Source organism: Tursiops truncatus, chromosome 5 (genome assembly GCF_011762595.2).
Source record: "Tursiops truncatus isolate mTurTru1 chromosome 5, mTurTru1.mat.Y, whole genome shotgun sequence".
Lineage (NCBI taxonomy): Eukaryota > Metazoa > Chordata > Mammalia > Artiodactyla > Delphinidae > Tursiops > Tursiops truncatus.
Window position 1 is genome coordinate 130237559 of NC_047038.1, and position 19033 is coordinate 130256591.

At 42.9% G+C, this 19033-nt stretch overlaps 1 protein-coding gene and 1 long non-coding RNA gene across 3 annotated transcripts in view; one reads left to right on the top strand and one right to left on the bottom strand.

Moving 5' to 3' along the window:
- Positions 1-16261, bottom strand: LOC117312453 (uncharacterized). The gene is made up of 3 exons (XR_004526778.2): positions 15589-16261; positions 11220-11295; positions 1-972 (listed from the first exon to the last, which is right to left on the bottom strand). It is a non-coding gene; the product is annotated as an uncharacterized lncRNA (long non-coding RNA).
- Positions 15378-19033, top strand: part of PPM1K (protein phosphatase, Mg2+/Mn2+ dependent 1K) — a 17701-nt gene continuing 14045 nt past the window's right edge. Inside the window, exon 1 of one of the 2 annotated variants that reach the window (XM_004320196.4) lies at positions 15378-15537. The gene's annotated coding sequence lies outside the window, so the exon portion shown is untranslated. The remainder of the gene's footprint in view (positions 15538-19033) is intronic. The other variant, XM_033857402.2, reaches the window with a different exon arrangement.

The following is a 19033-nucleotide window of genomic DNA, read 5'->3' on the forward strand; positions in this document are numbered from 1 at the left end:
AACATCTGAGGTGCTGATAAATGCTCTGAATGTGGGGAGCGGCAAGGGGATAGACGGTGAGGGACGGGTATTTTAGGTAGGTGATCAAGGAAGACCCCTCTAATACACTGCTGAGTGATCAGACAGCTGACGAGGCGAGAGAGTGGTCCGTTGAGCTGTCTCCTGGGGAGGGCCAGGGTGGCAGAACGGAGCTGCCCTGGGGAGAGGGGAACATGGGCTCAGATTGGGAGCCAGGAATAAGTATACGACGTCATTTATATTAACACACACACTTTATATTCCTGGCTTCCTTCCTGTTTTATTTTATGCTGTACATGATCAGCTGAGCTTTTTAACCATGTTATACTATATTTGTAATTCCTCTCCAACACGCTGTATTTTAAAAAGTTCACTTGCCTTTTCCAAGGATGTCTGGCCCTCTAAATTCTGTCACAGATTCAGAGTTTTTTAAAATGTATTCCTTTAGGAAAAGAGATTGAAAGGTATGTAGCTACCATATGGCCTAGCAACTTCACTCACATGCAGAATAATGAAAACGTGTCCACACAAAAACCTGCACGTGAATGTTTACACAGCAGCATTCTTCATAATTCCCCCAAAGTGGAAACCACCTCAATGTCTATCACCTGATGAGGGAATAAACAAAATGTGGTGTCTGTCATCTTAAAAATTTGAAAATGCAAACCAGACCTTACAACACATATGTGTAAGGGATCATCTGTCTGCAACAAACGTCAAAAACTTGCCTTCTCTCAGCAGAGTTGCCTCGGCACTTGTACTTCTTACAAGGTGGCAGGACATGGAAGCTGCCAGGCCTCTAAGAGGCTAGGAGTTGAGACAGTGTTTCTTCTCTGTATTTTATTGGTCAAAGCAGCTCCAGGCCAGCCCAGATCCAAGGGTGTGCAGAAATAGATTCCATCTCATGACTCGGCAGTAGCATGTGAGTGCAGGAAGGGAAGAATCGGAGATAAACTAGCATGAAGACAGAATAGGTTGGGGAGCAAGAAACCAGATTTAAAATGTCAGAAGCCACTAACAACTAAAGGTCAAACTATATTTAAAATAGTTAAAAGTCAGCTATTATACACCATAGTGGATTGATTTGTGGGTCTCAATTCTTTACCCCTCCCTGTACCCACACACTTACTTGATGCAGACTATACTTCCCTGCCGCTTGACTTTGGTCTTAGGTGTAAGTGTTATTTATCGATTGTTGCATACCAAACCCTTCCCAAACTTAGTGGCTTATAATAGCTATGTCACAATTCTACGGTTTGGACGGGGGTTCTGTTGCTGTTCCGACCTGGGCTCATTCGTGAAGTTACATTCAGCTAAATAGGCAGCTTGGGGGCTGAGCTAGGACAGCTGGGATGGCCAGGCCTCTCTCCACGTGGGCTTTCATCCACGAAGAGGCTCAACTGAGTTGGGTTTCCTCATCCTCATGTGGTGACCACAGCATCCCAAGAGGGTGAGGGTGGAAATACAAGGCCGTTTTAGGCTAGGGCTCACTGAGTCACAAAACTTCACTTCTATCACACTCTACTGGTCAAAGCAAGTCACAAGCCCATCTTCAAGAGGTAAAGAATATGTCTGGGAAATAAACTACCTCTTGATGGGAGGAGGCGAAAATAGGTTATGGCCATATTGAGTCTACGAGAGCATGTGACTTGCTTTGGCCAATGGCATGGACACTGCAGTGACTATGCGCCAGTTCAAGTCTAGGCCTAGAAGATCCTTGAGCGTCTCCTTTTCTTGTGCTTCTGCCGTCATCATGTGAAGAAGTGCGTGGGGTAGCCCACTTGCCCAAGAATGAGAGACGCTCTGAGCAGAGCTGATCCGGCCAGTCTGTAGTCCTGCAGTGAGATGCAGAGCTGCCCAGCTGAGCCAAACTTAGGTCGGCTGAACCCCAGCCAGGCCGCAGAAGCAAGAACGGGATAAATGATTATTGTTCTCAGCCAGTGAGTATTTGGGTGATTTGTCGCACAGCAATAACTAATACATAGGGCAATTTTTAAGAGCAAATATTTTGCAAATATTTGTGAATAAAATTTATATCCTGTCTTATATTTGCTTCTAACTGTATAAACTGTATATATATATATATATATATATATATATATATATATGTCACTTTCAGAGGCTCCTCTAGTTAAAGGCAATAGAAGAAAAAACTGCTATATTTGGGGAAACATCATTAGAGTTTCCACTACAACAGCACTTTCAGAAGCAAAACCCCCATCACAAATAATTGTATTTATTCATCAAATATTTACTGAGTGACCAGTATGTGTCAAACACTATACCTGCGACTGTGGTATCTACAGTGATGAATGTGTGTGTGTGTTACGATCAGGTTGGGCAGCTCTTAACAGAAACGGTTGTTATGGTTGCTCCATAGAGCAGTTCCCCAAAGATCTGACCTCCTCTCTTACTGCTCTGCCATCTCTACCATGTCATATTATGACCCAAGATGATTCTTAAGTTCCAGCCGTCATATCCACAGTCCAGGAAAGGAGAATGACAGAAGGGCATGCCTCCTTCCTTTGTAGTGTAACTTTCTGGAAGTCCATGTGTTTCTAATTACATCTCACGGCACGAATTTAACAGCAAGACCACACTAATTATACGGGAGGCTAGGAAATGATCTTTTCTTTTTGCCAGCAGCATGCCCAGACGAAAATCAGGGGTCTGTTACTAAGGAGGAAGGGAAGAATGTACACTGAATCGGGCATCTAGCTGTCTCTGCCACAATACATAATGGATTTTACTTCCTGGGAGCAACTATATTAATTTCTCAGTAATGACTATACTAGTAAATCTATTGATTTTTCAGTCCTGATCTATCCATTCCTATTGTCAGCATTTTCATTAACATTTTTGGTATTTCTTATATATATCGTATCATTATTCATGTTCACTCACGTTCAGTACCTATACACCTAGGATTTATAAATTCCTTAAAGACAGAGAATATCTATCTATCTCTATATCTCCACAGAACTCACTGCAGCTGCTAAATGGTGACTGAAGTCAGTTATTAAGACAGTCCACCTTCCCCTCATGTTCCTTTTCTGGAATAAAGAAGTCTGTAATATAAATTCCAGTCCTGTATTATTTATATAACACGTCTTGATCTTTCAAGATCAAGTGGATCTCCGCTTCATCTCGTTAGACTTCTGGTTGATGAATAACTCACTTTTGATACAGAGAAAGCAGTGGGTCACCACGTATTCTGGACCCCATGCAGTTAGGTCAAATGGGGAAGTCCTTAACTTATATTATTGAGGCTCTTTCCTTCAATATTCTCCCATTATTCTGTCAAATGCCCCTAGAATTTGCCCATTAGAAATTAATTTCTTTGTGTTAAGAAGTATCTATTTTCTCATTAAATGCATGGAAGGTTATCTTTATAAGCTATTCACCAGTCATTCACATTTTAGAGTATTTTGGAAAAAAAAGACATTGTCCTGGGTTTGTACAACGGCCAGTATCTCCAAGTGATTGACCCTTGCCAGCTTTTTAATTTCCACGGCGCCACTCATGCCCTCTCTTCTCTGTTTATCCAGTTGGGATTCCATGGTCCATTGTTATAGTTTCTCACCTCCCTGCTTTGTTATATCCATGTAGCTAAAGCTTAACCTGTTCAAATCTAACCCTTCACCTAATCTGCCTCTGCACCCAAGTAGCTGAATGTGGCTGGAGAAAGACATTAACACACACTAACTGGTCTCACACCAAATCATGAACCTAGCCTCAAGTGGGTCCTTAGATCTGTCCAGCTACCCTGCCAGCTCACCTGGGTCCTCCAACGCCTCCCCCATCCCAGATGACTAATGTGCTCCTTTTCTTGCAAGTCAGTCTTTCATTCCCTTCAAATTATTCTCATCAGCATGCATACATGCTATAATATTTTCCATCTTAAAAAAATACCCCTCTGTTACTGCCTCGTTCCTATGTCCCACCTTAAAATCAAACTCCTCAAGTACTTTTAGAGTGTTTGCTCCCTTACTTCTCGTTCTCTCTTGACATTCTCTCTTGAACTCATGACAATCACGTTTTTGTGCCCTCACTGCACTGACACTGATCTTGTCTGGGTCTTCAATGACCTTTACATGGTCAAGCCTAATCATCAAACAGCTGCTTACACTCTCCTTGAAATGTTCTTTATTGCCTTTCTCTCACTTTTTATTGGATTTCCTCCTAGCTCATTACTATTCCTTCTTAGTCACCTTTGCCTGGACCTCTTCCTTTTGCCAACTTCTAAATTCTGCAAAATCCCAGCGCTTTGACCTCCAGCCTCCTCTCCTCTCCATCCATCTCACTCCCTAGGTGATCTCATCCTCGTGGTTTTAAATTCTATCTGCACACTGGTGACTCCTGAATGCATGTCTTTCGCCTTGACTTCTCCCTGGAACTGACACAGGAGGGAAGGGGTCAGGGTACGACCTTTAAAAGAATGACATAGCCATAGGGCATGACAAAAACTGGTTAGAACCAACTAGGTCCGAGGTGGCAGAAGATCTGACTTCCAGTGGACTTTGAGTCTCATTATACGCTCACTGTAATACATTAGCATATGCTAAATGACACACCACCAGCACCAGACAGTTCTGAGGCCAACCATAAAAGCTCAAAAAGTGGGTGGTGGCCCAATTCCTGGAAATCTCTAACCCTTCTCCAAAATAGTTGGAATAATCCTCCCAGTCATTAGACTATGCAATTATCCAGCCCGTAAAAACTAACCACTCCATATTTGGGGGCCTCTGAGCCTTCCGAGATGGCTCACTTCTGTCTCTGTAGTGTGTTTCTCCCAAGGCCGTTCTCACCTTTTGAAATGGACTGCGTTCTGTCTATGGAATGTGTATCTCTCTAAATAAATCCACTTCTTACCTATCACTTTGCCTCTCACTGAATTCTTTCGGCGATGAGACATAAAGAACATGAGCTTCCTTAAGTCCTGGGATCAGCTGTGTGACCTCAATTAAAAGACAGTGGGTTCAAGTCCCAACCTGAATTTTGACTGGGTTCGAGTCCAGGTCCGTGGGTTGAAGTCCTATCTGAGTTGTGTGATTTCAGAACCACAGATGAATATATCTAAGTCCTATGCAAAAGCTTTATTGTATGTTTACAGGACGTCACAAAGTTAACATCCTCAAGGTGAAACTCTCCATTCTCCTCCAACAACTTTCTACCTGGTCTCCTAGTTGCTACTTTTGCCTCTCCCAGGGTTCATTCCCCGCACAGCAACATGAGTGATCCTTTTCATCACAAATCAGTTCACAACCCTCACCTACTCTCTCTCCCCAGGTCTTCTCAACAAAGAGAATCAAGTCTAAATTCCTTTTCTTTTCTGTCCTTTCCTTTCCCTATCTTATCTTATCTCGGTCTACAACGTCTTACAGACTGGTTTCTCTCTGACCTCATTTCTGCTTAATTTCACTCATTATCTATGTTCCCGTCCTGCAGGCTTCCTTGCCACTCTGCTGCAGCACCTTTGTGCGTGCCCTTTCCTCTGCCTGGAATAGTTTTCCTCCAAATATATGCAGGGTCTGTTCCCTCCCTTCCTTCATTATGGTTCCTGCCCCCCAATGCCAGGCTTTTCCCTCACTTCCACACCTCAAATAGCACATACTCCTTTCTCTATCCCATTATTCATCATTTATTTTTCTACAGACCATTCATCGTTACAGATATCAAAGAATATATTTATCTGTTTGGTTTTCTGTTCCTTCCTCTAGAGTGTATGTTCCATGAGGACAGAAATTTTGTGTGTTTAGTTCACTGCTACATCCCCAGCTCCTAGAATAGTTTCTAGTACATAGGAGGATGCATTAAATAAATATTATTTGAGTGAATGAACAGCCATTTATTAAGCAAACAAAAGAGTTTTAATAGAGGAGAGGAGAGAGAAGAAAGAAGTTTTGTAAGCAGGAAACTGTGTCAGAGACCAGTGAGCTCAGGACCAGTTAGGGTGTTCTAGGCAAGGACAGGGAATAATAAAAATTCCTAACATTAACTAGGTTGTCTAAAGGCAAGAATGACTCTGATCACACACAGTATGAAGAGGCTGGATTAGTACTCGCCTGGGATACTAAAAATTTGGCCTATAATTCTAGCCTGTAGTTACCAGCTCTGTGGTGTTGGGCAAATCTCTTCACCTCTCAGAGTTTGCATTTAATTTTCTGAAAACTAAAGGGGAGACGAAGAGGAGGAAAATAGTTCAAAGGTACCTCCCGGCTCTAAAATTCTTTGGTCATATACTGACTTCCGGACAGGCCGAAAACCTTCTGGGGCCTTTCGTCTCCCAGGCTACAGATGTAGTTCAGTGAGTTAAGAAGACAGAGGGGAAAGATGCCTGGTGGCAACCACTACTCCATTAAGATCCTTATCAACAGTAAACAGTATGCTCTGCCTTCTCATGGGCCCCACTGGGAAACCAAAACTCCTTCTGGAATAAAACTTTCTACATCAGTCCCGTAAAAACAGACAGTAGATTCACCTAATTCCAGCTTAGCAAGCAACACTGCAAAACGGGCGATGATGTCTGATGTGTTTTCCCGCCCACTGAAGTCCTTGCCAGCGGGCTAGGCTTAGGTGAAGTCACTCCTTAGGTTCGATCTCTATTCTACTCTAGCTGGTCGTTTTCTCCCACTTCAGTGCTTCCGAGTGATGTGTTTGCCCCTTGCTCTTTCTCTAAATGCAGCGGGCCTCCAGGAGATGATACTAGCTAATCCCTACCTGGTAAAACAGGAAATGCTCTTTCTTTTTTTCTTGCCACTTAGCTACAATCTATGTTCTTTAGTCACAATCTATGTTCTTTTCTGGTGCATGAATTAGTCAGAAATTTAGGCTTATGTGTACAGTGTTTTTCACTTGTGGAACACATCGAAACAGAAAGCCAATTTTTGTTAATCTGCAAAGCCAACTTTGGTTAAAGTAATTTAAAGGCTTCAAAACAGAGATGAGTAGGAACATCTTGAACATACAGAGAGACACTGTGGTCAGCGGATGTGCTTGGGAGACTGAGCGTCCTAGGCTAATGCCTGCTTTCCACTCACTACTTCGTGGCCTGGGGCAGATCATTAACTTCTCTGTGCCTCAAATTTTCCTCGTCTGTAAAAGAGGGATAACACTACCTACATCAAAGAGCTGTTGTGTGGACATACATCAGGTTTCTGTAAAAAGTTGATTTCCAACAGATGTTAATGGCAGGCAAAGATATTTACGGAGGCAGCGGGAAGAACATATAAGGTATCAGTGAGTTCAGCTTTCACTTTTTTTTCTTGAGAGGTGAAGAGCACAGCAGTTAAGAACACAGACTCTGGGGCCAGGCTGCAAAAATTCAAGTCCTGGCAAGTCATCATTTATAAGCTATATGACCTCAGGCAAATTACTTAATCTATCTGTGTGCCTCATCTGTAAAATGGGGAAGATAATAATAACCTTATCTCATTGGGTTGTTAGAGTTAAATGAGTTAATACACATCAAGAATTTAGAACCGTGCCTGGACAGAATAAGCATTTGTATGGGTTAGTGTGATGGTTAAGGTTATGTGTCAATTTGACTAGGCCAAGGTACCCAGATGTTTAGTCAAACATAAATCTCGATGTCTCTGTGAAGGTATTTGTAGATGGAATTCACATTTAAATCAGTAGGTTGGGTAAAGCAGATTTTACCCCCGTAATGTGGATGGGCCTCATCCAGTCAGTTAAAGGCCTTAAGAGAAAGACTGACATCCCCCAAGGAAGAAGGCGATCTGCCTCCAGACTGCCTTGGGACGTGAGTGCGGCGGCGTCTCTTCCCTGGGTCTCCAGCCTGCGACTCTGCTGCAGGGCCTCTGTGCGTGCCCTCTCTTTCGCCTAGAATACTTTTCCTCCACATATACGCAGGGTCTGTTCTCTCTCTTCAGATTTGGACTTGCCGGCTCCCACATCCCATGAGCCAATTCCTTAAATCTCAGTCTCTCTCTCTCAGCCCCCGCCCACACACCCACACACACATACATACACACCCTATTTGTTGTTTCTCTGGAGAACCCTAACAGTTAGCAATTATTATTTTTGTTTGCAGCACAAAGTGATACTCTATTCTGCTTCTTCTCTAAGAGTACAAGCAATCAGTAATCACATGGCAAATGTTCACTTTAATCCTTCCGTTTCTGAAGATTTAAGAAAACTAAGAGGAGAAAATTAAGGTTTGCCTAAGCAGAGGCAAGGGAGCAAGGGGGTCAGAACCCTCATGGCAGGTTTAGGAAATGATGAGTTTGGGTGGAATGAGTGTCCATTTAGGGAAGTAGTAGATCAGAAGGCTGCTGAAGGGCAGGAACAAGCTCATGGAGAAGTGTGAATACTAGCCTTAGAAGCTTAGAATTTTTTTTTAAACACTGTTGGAAATGGGGAGCTCCTGAAGCTTCGTGAAACCGTGCTGTAAGATGAAAAATAGTACCAGTGGGTGTAGGATGAATTAGGAGGGAGAAGCCACAGAACGAGAGAACGTGTAGAAAATATTATGTAACCTTGCTTTCACCAGTTACATACAGTTCCAAGAGCACTAAGCATCTATTTCTACACGATTTTCATTGGGTCACATTTCAGGCCATATGACAGTCCCTCATGTGGGCAGGCTGACGTCTGTCTCTTGGTCCCCTTCCCTTTCTTCCCTTTGCTGTAACTCTGCCCTCTTCCCGAATCTCAGCATTCTGCCTCTTCCCTGTGGTCTATGCAAAGGTGGGGTGGCGGCAGGGAACACCATTTCTGTTGTCCTTTGCGACCCGGGGATATCGTTCCTGGTTTCATTCTGGGAAGATGATTGTCGATTCTTATTTTATGGGAAAGTATCTTCAAGAGAACCAGTGTCCCTCTTGTTAACTTCTCATAGCATAATCATTATGTGCTATTAGTTTATTTGAATTTTCACAACTTTTTCTGGAGTATTCTTGTATATAAAATCTAGAACACCCAAAGCCAAAGTAACATTTAAATGGTAAATGCTAAAGGCTGGTTTTCGAGTCTATATTTAACACTACCAGGGTTAAGAAACACAGTCCGGTACTTCCCCAGAGTATGCTAATTAACTGGGGGAAAAATACTGTCTCTTCTGTCATTGGAAGGGAAACTGACCAATAGAAAAGCAGTTCAGCACCTACACCCACTCTGTATACCTAATGAGGTGTGTTTGTACATGCCAATAACTCATGCTTTGGGTTGCCTGACAACCAGTGACAAATGTGCCTTTCATCATCTCTTACAATGTTACTTTGGGATACTGAACTCTAATCTAAATGAGACTTAGGAATGAGTTTAGAAAATTAGGTATTTCCAACAAGTTATAAGCGTACATACTTCTGAAGTTACAGATCTCAAAGACAATGATAGTTTCTACTAACACTGCATGCATTTTTCTGTTGTTTATCCACTTGTATAAAACTACTTATTCGAACATTCCCTTCATTCTACTGACAAGAAAAGTACTGAATATTCCTTATGAAGATTACAGGGAATTTTTGGCTTGTTTCAGCCATATCCTAATAGCAGTACATTAGCAGATATGACTTGGCAATAAACACGCAATTTACATTCTTGAAGGTACAACTCTGACCGTGTCATTCTGTATCATTTCCCACAGCTGGAAGGGTACAATTTTAATTTTAATTTGTTTATATGTTGCTTTATAGGTGGACCGAACTTTTTTTTTTTTAAACTAGCTATTTATTGGCTCCTCCAGTTCACGTCAAGTAAAATCTTCAAAGAATAATAACACTGGTTTTTTATATGGGACAATTAATCCTCTGCTTAATTGAATTCTTGTAGCAGTTATGAAAGTCAGCCAAGGCAGGTTCTATTTAGTGTTATTTTACATCTGATAAAAGAGGGGCACAGCAAAGCTAGCTACTTGTCTGAGGCCGCCCATTGGTCAAAAGCAATGTTGGCATTCCAGACTCAGGCGAGGTATATTTTCTGTGAGTCCAAGATACTTCTCAAGAGTTAGAAACTTGTTTTTTCTTTCTCATTCTTTCTAGGTAGGCTTGTATAATATTCAGCAACTGAATAATCCCTAACTTAAGAGAAAGACAGAGACAGAAAGGGGAAGAGGAGCCACAACACTCCAAGAATAATACTTAGAGAAAGCCATACTTTTCCAGTTATAGCATTCACCATACCTAGATAAATGCCTACTATCTCCTCTGCCCCTCCCAATTTTCATGAGAACAGAGACATTTATATTTTTCATTCGTTGCTGTAAACCCAGCAGAAACCTCATGAAAAGTTATTGAAAAAATGAATGAAAATTTCTTTGTGAATAAAACTGCCCCAAGAATACCTCAACCAAATGATTTTAAGTTGGAGCTACTAACTGTAGGAGTCAGGATAGGCTAGGTTAAGTTAGCTCAAGATGTAGCAGCAAACAGTATCAGGGGCTCAAAACCACAAAGGTTTGTTTCCTGCTCAGCTATCTGGCCACGATGGGTTGGCAGCAGGATTCTGTTCTCCACAGTTAGTTACTCAGGAACCGGACGGAAGGAGAAGCAGTGATCTGGAACTTCGTTAGTTGTAATGGCAGAGGGAAATAAGCCTTGAAGGGTCTTGCTCCAACTCAGAAACGCTGTCACCTCCACGCACAATTCACTGACCTAAACTAGTCACAGGCTCCCTACCTTCCCACAGCACCACCCATGAAGGGGCCAGAAACTGCCTGGGAGGTGGAGAGCAGGAACTATTTGGCAAATGGAGCTAATGACTATCATATTCCATTTCCTTGATTTTGAGCTTTTGCAATTTAAGTAACAAAATGCAATTTTGTTTATAACTTTTTCTATATTTATAAAATACGATTTTCCTCATAATAGCCCTATATGAGAATGATGCATAATGAGATTAAATACTTGAATAGGGCCAAATAGAAAAGTCAGAGGTGGAAATGGAAAGATAATTCAGAGCTCTATAACACTGGTACTGGATGAAGCTCATTTATTCCATATTTGTGGGGAAAAAAGCAACAATTACATTCTAAAATAAAATCAGTGCTACAAGTTTTAATAGGGTTCAAAGACAAGATGTAAAAATTGTTTGTGTCAGGGTTTTGGCAGTTATTCTGGTGACACACAGAAGGGACATCTGGGCTAGCAATTCTAGATAGAAAACCACCTGAACTGTGGAAAACTACAAGCTAATATCTCACACTTTAGGCATGAGGCCAGAAGTAGCATCCGGAGTCTTACCTGGAGAACTGCTGATTCTAACGGAGGAAAAGAAAAAATGTTTCCTTTTACCGTCTTATGTTCTCTGGCTGGGACCCTGGAAATTAAAATGACAAAAGACAAATAAAGAAGAGAAAAAACAGTTTTAATCCTGTAAGTATGAATGGAAATTTCATAAAGAAATGAGACTCTAGGAGACCAGATGATTGAGGTTTATGTACTATTTTAGGCTAAACAAAGGAAAAGGGGCTTTGGAGTAGGGGAGGCAAGTTACAGGAATGCAAGGGGAGGAAACGTGTACTAAGTAAGGGTTGTCTTGTTATGTAGAAAGGAGTCTGTCAGGCGGTAACAGTTATCTCTGGGAGTAGCGCTCTTTCTGGTACTTCCAGGAGCCACCATGAAAGATGGAAATTTCCTTTATAAATGTAAATTTCCTTTACTAAAGGGGAAATTTATACTCTATTTTTAGGCAGGGGGAGGTGAAGAGCTTTTTCTGAATCTCCTGGTCCTCAGTTGCCTTTAGCTCAAAATAATCCAAAGAGGGCTTCTCTGGTGGCGCAGTGGTTGAGAGTCCGCCTGCCGATGCAGGGGACACGGGTTCGTGACCCGGTCTGGGAGGATCCCACATGCCACGGAGCGGCTAGGCCCGTGAGCCATGGCCGCTGAGCCTGCGCGTCCGGAGCCTGTGCTCCACAACGGGAGAGGCCACAACAGTGAGAGGCCCGCGTACCGCAAAAAAAAAATAATAATAATAACAATCCAAAGAGGTGTATTTTGGGGGTCACATATTCTGGTACCCTTCACTGACTATACAAAAATACCATCTCTAATGTTTTAACAAGAAAAAAAAATTGGTTATTCATTAGTGAATATTAATAAAATTATCAATTCATTATTCCACAGTATTTGGCCCCCAGGAGCATTAGCAACTAATCAGGAAAATGGGTAGTGTTAAATTAATTAAACAAGGAGGCCCTTAGACTGAGGTGGTTTTAACGCCTTAGTAGCTTAAGTAAACAAACCAAAACCTAAATCTATAGTGCCCTAAGGTTAAGAAATGAAAACCTAAGGACAACCAACCACAAAGCCAAACAGACTTCCCCAAATAAGGTACCTGTTTAACCTGTAGCCAATCAAATCATTTTCTTGCTTGGCTTTCACATCTTCTCTATAAAATCTTGCCTCTAGCTGCACTCCTAACCAATTCCGGTTTGGTGCTGAACAATTCCAAGCAGTTTTGGCTCAAACTCTTAAAATGTGTAATACGCCTCAATTCATCTTGTAACAGTTCCAGTCCAGTGGTTCATTAGCCTAAATCTCAAATGGTTTATGTCCTCACTTTATATTTTATAAGGCCTCCTGCGACCTGTCCACCCACAGCCTTGTGACCCATCTTGAGTATAATTGCCCAATAGTGACTACTATCAAATAGTTCAAGTCTTTAAAATATAAAGTGAAATAAAAAGGAGCTCAACTTAATGAAGCATGGAGTGTTGCATCCACTTGATTCTTTTGGACATTATGCAGTGATCCCGCATGTTGACTATATGTACATTTGTACTACATTTAGCCATGCTTCAGAGATGCAAGAAGCAAAAATAAATAATTCTAAAGAAGTAAACTGCTGGCTTTATTCCTAATCAACTGTGGTAGAATGTGGAATGGTATGGTTTTCAAATATAACTCCAACGACTGTATTAGCACCAAACATATGCATATTCTTCAGGTCAGCCTAACTGACCTTGTTTATCATATGCCTGTGAATTACAGTCTTTTGTAATAAAAGGATGTAGCAAAGTCATGATGTTCTCAAATCCTGGACATGCAGTTTGCAACTGCTTAAAAAGAAGGTCAAAATGCCATACATAATTACAAGTGTTTTAGACTTCCAAACTTAAAATTTCTCACGTCAACAGTTCTTGTTGCCAAAAGTTTTCACATTTGTGAGAGCAAAGCCCTTGATGATCTGGGGGTCTGTATGTTTGAGATACTGCAATACATGGTACTATATTACTGATGAACAGATTCAAAAATAACTTAATTGTATTTAAAACTCAGCCACCAGATCTCTCCATCAAAAGAAAAGGCCAAAAGACACGTACTAGAATGTTTATAGTAGCACTATCTGTAATAGCTCCAAACTGAAAACTACCCTAATGTTCATCAGAAGGATGAATTCAAAGGAATATTTACAGAATGAAATAACATGAATAATCTACAGCTATATGCAACAGTATGGAAGAATCTCATAAGTATAAAGTTGAATAAAGGGCCAAACACAAAAGAGTGTATACTTCGTGATTCTATATATATCAAGTCCAAAGACAGGCAAAACTAATCTATGTTGTTGAAAGTCATGATAGGCAATGACTGGAAGGCAGTATGATGGAGTCCCTGGGTGTTTATAATGTTCTGTTTCTTGATCTGGGTGGTGGATACACAGGTGTGTTCAGATTGTGAAAATTCACTGAGCTGTATACACTTGGGATATATGCACTTATATAGAGAGAGACACACACACACATAACAGGGTGGGAGAGGGCTTTCTGTAAATAAGATTGCCTTGTCTGATGGTTCAGATATGCATGTGTAGGTGTGCGTGTGTGTATATATATATATATATATATATGGCTTCAATAAAATGATTAAAGAACAGAAAATTCCAGGAAGCCCATGAAAATTGAATCACTCTCTAAACAGAATGCTCAATGAACTGGTTTCAGAACAGTTGTCCGGGGAATGGGATACCTAATATGTCAAAACAAGCTAATAATTTATCTTTAAAATCTCTGCTTTTCTCTACCTCCAGTGATATCACCATAGTTTAAAACAGGTCATCTCCCACCTTGGAGTTCCTCTGATTTAGTCTCCTAACCAGTCTCCCAATAACCTGTTCTACCTATTCACCTACACATTAACCAAAGCAGTTTAAAGTCTAAACCAGATCCTTTTTCTCCTTTGCATAAAATGCCTCAATAGAGTCTCATTATATTTAAAATATAAAGCAAATTCCAAGTCTTGGCTACATCCTCTGGCCTCTGTCTACCTCATCTCCTTCTGTCATGCTGCTCTCTCCCTCCCTCTAAACTAGACCCACACTGGCCTTTCTGTTCTTCCAAAATGTCAAGCTGTCCCACCTCAGGACATTTGATCTGCTGTCCCCTCTGCCCAGAACAATCACTTTCCAGGTGCCGTGGCTGACTGATCTTCTCACTCTTTGTTTAAACGTTATTAAGTTCTTATAGAACAACCCTCTCTAGCTAACCTCAACCTCCTATTATCCTCTGTATCCACATCTGTTTATTTCCTTCCTTGACATGATTTGTTATTATGTCATTTGCTTGTTTACCTCTTTCTGTTCTCCCTCTTCCTCCTCTTTAGACTGGAAGCTTTATGAAGGCATCTGTCATGTCTATTTGTGTCGAGATTTATCTCCAGTGCCTGGCACACAAAAGGTCCTCCCTAAACACACAGAAATACTTGTGGAATAAATGAATCAACATTCTCAAGGGGAGTCTCCTGGCTGTCCACTGATTAGGACTCCGCGCTTCCACTGCAGGGGGCAGGGGTTCCATCCCTGGTGGGGGAACTAAGAGCTCGCATGCCACGCGGTGCAGCCCAACCTCCCCCCCCAAAATAAGTAAATAAAAAGTGAAAAAAAAACCCACACATTCTCAAGGGATCACGAGATGCCTGTTCAGTCACGAAGAACGGTGCACTGTTGAGTTTTTCAAAGAACAGCAACGAAACCAGATGTCTTTCATTACCTCCGCCCAGGCAAAGTGTTGGCATTCCGTTCTGGCTTTCCTAGTTGTCACTACCGCTCCACTGCCCCAAGCGACACACTGCCTCTCCTCAACCCCCTGGCGAGGTACCAAATTTCTCGACCTCACCCACCGCAGAGGCGCTCCCTCATTGGCCAGAGAGCCACGGCCTTCGGAAGGGCGGACAACCCCGCGAGCCACCACTGGCCCAAGTTGACGTCGCTCTGCGGTGCACTGCTGAAAGTCAGCCAAGTCCAACGGCCCTTGCGGGGAGGCTCGGTCCCGTCAGAACCTGTGATTGGCTGCGACCGAGAGCCCGGGAGGCGTGCGCGCCTCGCCGCTGAGCGCGGATTGGTCGGAGCTGCCATCAGTCAGCGGGAACAGACGTGCCCCTCTCCATCTGGCAGCTGCCCGAGAAAAATTCTCGAGAATTTCCAGCAGTTGAGCCAGTGGGTGTTCTAACTGCTTGCTCCAGAGACTGGAAACATCGGAGAAGGCAGTCTTATTTACAGAAAACCCCTCTCCCGCCCTCCGTTAGCTAATTACAATTTTTCCAGGGACATTGCCATCACGAGGTAAGAGCCTGGAGAGTGTACTTCATTTATTTAACCGTTTATGATACTTACGGATGGGGGCACAGCCCACTGCTCCCGGTCCGCGGAATGGAGGGTAAACGGAGGAGCGTTCCCCAGGGAGGGGAGAGGAGGGGAGGGGAATATCTGTTTAGTTCCCCAGCCCCTTCAGTCCGAGCCCGGCGGCCGGTGCCTGGGTTCTCTGTGCGCAGCTTGCTTTCTTTTCGAGTTCTGGAGCAGCATGTCCGGGCGGGGCCCACCTTGGTGGCTGAGCCACCGGCTGCCGGCATTTCCTGCGGAGCCTTCGCGCTCGGCCTGAACTTGACGGCGAGCTGGAGGCTCCTGCCGAGCGAGGGTGGTGGGCCGGGCTGGAAGGAGGGAGGGGACCATGGAAGGGTCGATGGACGGGAAGCAGGGGCCGCCCGCCCTCGCTTCCCTTTAGCGAGGCCCCGAGTCGCCTAGCCCCAACTCCCGGACGCGAGGATGCTGCGGGGGTCAGCGCCTTGTCGCCGCTGCAGCTGCGGCCGGGCCGAGGGAGACGTGGCGGTGGCCGGAATCTGTCCGCGGAGACTGCGGTTGGGAGGCGGGGTCTGGGCGGCGGAAGGTGCGCGAGGGAACCCAGCCGGCAGCATTGCCGCGCGCTGCGCCGGTGGGAGGCTGCGCTTGCTGCGGTGTATCGCCCTGGGTCGCTCAGCTGTCCCGGCCAGCGAGCCAAGCCCAGGATCCCGAACTGTCCAAGGGTGAGCTTTTCAGGGGCTCGGAAGAGAGAAGGATGCAGATCGACCTGAGGACGTGGGTCTTGCTTTGCCAAGAGCGCACTATAATCTCAAGGCCTTGTGGCTGCTGACGTCTTCTTTCGCAGCCGCCGTCTGTAGGTTAGAGATTTCCCAGGAGGTGACAAAGGCGAGACTCTGGGTGGCAACAGCCAGGGAATTTGGAGTCTCTAAAGCTCCACCGGCCTTTCTGAGCTTCAGACTGGAAATGTGCAGCATGGCCTCTCCGGTCCTTGCACGCTCCACCAGTGCGGAGGGAAGAAGGAGGTGGTCGGCGCTTTAGAACTGGGCAGCTAAGGTGACAGATTATGTTGGTCTTGAAAGACAGCAATAGTGTCGTAGTCTAGGGGAAAAAAAGTCTCAGTTATAATTTTTCAGGATTTTTTTCTCGGAACCTTAGCCGGTTTCTGTTGGTCACCAACACAGGCACCTGCTTCCCTTGACTGGAATCTTAGAGAAGACGAAGAGTGGGAGAGGTGCTGGTGATAGAACGTAAAGGAAAATTCTTCTTCTTTTTTTAAAAAATTTACTGAAAATTTAATGTGTAGCTCTCAACGTTGTATTAGGTGCTCTAGAGGAAATGAAAAAGGATAAAATACACACTTTATACTCAGTTGTTTTGGAAAATTCTTAAATGAAGGTTTGGAATATGGTCTGTATCCACATTAACTGAAATGTTTTACCAGATATTTATGGAATCAGAACGATGAATACTTTTCATTGCTCCCATGTTCTTGTCTCTATTCACACATCTAAATACATATGTTCACATCAAACCTAAGAGGAGTCATTGGAGGTTTCTGTTGTTTTTGTTTTCTCCCTCATGTAGACTAGTAGATTTTCTTTCCTTCCTCCTAGCAGGGTACTGGTAAAGAGGATATTGGAGCCCAAATTTCCTGAAATACATTTTGGAGGTTTCCATAATATTTGAATCGATTGGGATGATTTTTTCTTTTTTCTAGAGTGCTTAAAGAATTATTTTAAGAATATTAAAATTACCTGTGTTTCCATTGTGTAAGTTACTGATATAAAGATACCTGAGTGCCACTTTATAATGGGCAAATGTGAATACTTCGTTAAATATTTTTGCTAGAGGTATAAATCTAAGCAAGTTTCAGTAGTACTGATCCCTAGAACTCCTGAGTAATTTTGGCATGTGCTTAACATGACAGCAATAAACTGCACTTTTTACCTGCTTTCAACAGTCAAGAGCAGTTTAACTCAAATCCCAAGTGCACGCTGCTGCCAGAGACCGGGAGCGCCTCCCTTTTCCAAAAGCACATTTGGACAGCTCCAAGGTGTTTAAATCATTGCGGGATTATAAAATTGGAATAAGATGAAGATGTAAACTAGGCACAGCAATCTTGTAGCTGTGGCTTTCTTCATCACTCCCCCCCCTTTCATTTTTAAACAAAGTGTATACTTCGAAAGTTTACTAGAAACCAAATGTCTTTTTTTTTTTTTTTCCCTTTCTGATGCTTTTCACCTGAGATTTCCTACTCTCAGGATGTGGCTTTTCACCAGCGCTCTACTGTGGAATCTCTATGCCTCCTCTCGTGGACTCACAACTTATTTCATTTAACCCTCTTTGCTGAGAATCCCCCCTGCTAGTCAGCGTTGTTCAATCAGGGGTCAACTGTCAGAGTTCTGTGTCAGGACTTTAAAGTATGAGATTAACCAAAAGCATTGAGGAGGAGGAAGATGGAGGCCTGGTCACACAAATGAATATTAAAATGATGAAAATGGAAAGTATTTTCAGCGTTTATTTACTGTCAGTATGTGGAATATATGCAGGCTCACACTGACACATTTTAAAAAATTCATGTGATTAAAGTAAATCATGAGCCATACGTTTTGTGTTGATTGGGGAGTAAAAACAGTTTTGGTTTTGAATAACATATAACCTTCAAATAGAAGCAAAGGAGTAAACACCTCTTTTTTTGGTAATGGGATGTGGTTTCCCTTTGATAACCGGAGGTGCTATGTCTCCCCCGACCCCAGTATCGTCATAAAAGAAGTGAGTTTCAGACTTTAGTACATGATATTAGCTAAAAGGCCAAGAGGGAACGGCCTCCTAAGTCTTTTGTGACCCATTAATAGTTTGGGAGGCCATCTTCATTCTAAATTCTGAGAAGGCAGGGCTCAGAGGTCTTCCATTGCTTAGGTACCCAAGGGCGTTCTTTGGAACCTCATCCTTTCCTTCTACTGCTTTACTTACTGAAAGGAGTAATGGTCCTTCCTACACACAGCTAGACTGATTTCCAAAAACTTATTGAAAATGATTGTTTCAAATCTGTAATGCATTTTCTTGTAGATGAATTCAAGCTGGGCTTTTTATGTGTGTTCATGTGTGCCTTTTGGGGAGATACATTTTTTTCAAATTCATTTTTTTATTGTGAATCAATTCAAACGTGCAGTTGAGAATCATATAACACCTGTATACCCTCCGCCGGCATTATCAAATCGTAACATTGTGCTATTTTTTACAGTTGGTTTTTAATTCATAAAGGAACAGAACGAAACACTGTGGAGACGAATTTCTGCTTAGAACCTTATTTGTATGGCAAACTGCCAGAAACACAGCCCTTCCCGCAGGGGTGTAGGAATTCCCCCTGCCAACGCCCTGGGGAGGCTTTCGGATGAGCTGCAGCTGTTAGTGTAAATGCATAGACCAGTGGCTCATAAATCAGGGCTGCTTGTCACACGTGCAGTTGCCCCAGTTTCTG